A 1,359-nucleotide genomic window follows, 5' to 3' on the forward strand; every position below is an offset into this window, starting at 1 on the left:
AAACGTCCAACCTTAAACAATAATAAAAAAATGTGTTATAATTGTTTGGCAGCTTGGACCTCCTCCTTATCCTCTAGCACTTAACACCGGCGTCAAATAGGGGAAAAAATCTAAATCTTCAGACCAGGACACATAGAAAATAATTTGAGTTTAGGTGTCAAATTAGAAGACAGTACGTTTTATGATATCGAATAGAAAAATTCTTTCTGTCTATATATATCTTGACAGAAAGAGACAGAGGCCGGAAGGGATAATCCAGCCCATGCGCAAATCGACCGACAATATTCTCTATTGGGCCTACCGTATGAGTTAGCCCACCAGCGCGCTGCAGCACATTGGACTATCGACTATAAGAACAGGTGCAGTTCGTTACGGAATGACACACATTTGTATGGTTGTCTGATTAAAGAAACAGTAAAGGGGATGTAGCTCAAATGGTAGAGCGCTCGCTTTGCATGCGAGAGGCACGGGGTTCGATCCCCCGCATCTCCATATTCTCTTATTTTTTGGTCCGCGTTTTTTTTTCTTGGCGTCATACTTTTATATTTATGTCAGGAATTCGTTCTGTGTCACCCTCAAGCTCCGTTTCTTTATGGCTCGCTACATCTACAGCGTGGCGGGGTGTAGCCGCAGCAGACCAAAGAGCCCCCGCCGCCGCCCACCAGCAAGCAAATACCGACGCCGTTTACCGAACACACGAGTTCACCGAAACCGGAAGGTCTGTAAAGGAACATACTATCGTGCCTTGGCCGCTGTTTCATACCATTGCGTTCGTATAGCGGTAACAGAAGTGGGACCTCCCTATCCTGAGCTGTTGTGCTTCTCCACCTTCTTCTCTCTTTCACTTTCCGGCAGACAGAGCGTGACGCGAAAGGAGGAGAAAGGAAAAAGGATGAAAGTAAAAAAAAAAAACTTCGACAGAAGATTTCGCCCAACAATGGAAACGTACTCTGTGGTGTACATAAGACCATCTTGGTGCATTCATACATGCACGAACTCAATCTAAGTTTTTCGCCCAACAATCTTCGACAGAAGCCCATAAGTATTGGTCAAAACTGGGCCTGCTTCGCTACTTTGAGCGACCGTGTTGCCCACGCCTCCCGTTCTCCCGGCCCAGGAGGGATCTTTCGTCCCCGCGTCTATCGGTTGGATCCGACAGGCACAGGCACAGCCGCACAGCACTGCATTCCTGAAACTGAAACTAGAGCGTCCTTACGATCGAGTTGCCGCTCCGCCCTCCAATCCCACAGTCTTTCTCGGTGGCTGTATCTCTCCTCCTCAAGAGCCAATAAACAACGGGGATACGTCACGAGCGACAACGATGGACATGCCATAGAAGAAAAAAAAGCTGCATCACAG

General features: G+C 47.4%; 1 non-coding gene across 1 annotated transcript; it reads left to right on the plus strand.

Annotated features, from left to right (window-relative positions):
• Window positions 1-419: 419 nt before the first annotated feature.
• TRNAA-UGC (transfer RNA alanine (anticodon UGC)) lies at window positions 420-492 on the plus strand. The gene has a single exon. It is a non-coding gene; the product is annotated as a tRNA-Ala (tRNA).
• Window positions 493-1,359: the final 867 nt, after the last annotated feature.

The sequence above is a fragment of the Zea mays genome, chromosome 10 (assembly GCF_902167145.1).
Source record: "Zea mays cultivar B73 chromosome 10, Zm-B73-REFERENCE-NAM-5.0, whole genome shotgun sequence".
Classification (NCBI taxonomy): domain Eukaryota; kingdom Viridiplantae; phylum Streptophyta; class Magnoliopsida; order Poales; family Poaceae; genus Zea; species Zea mays.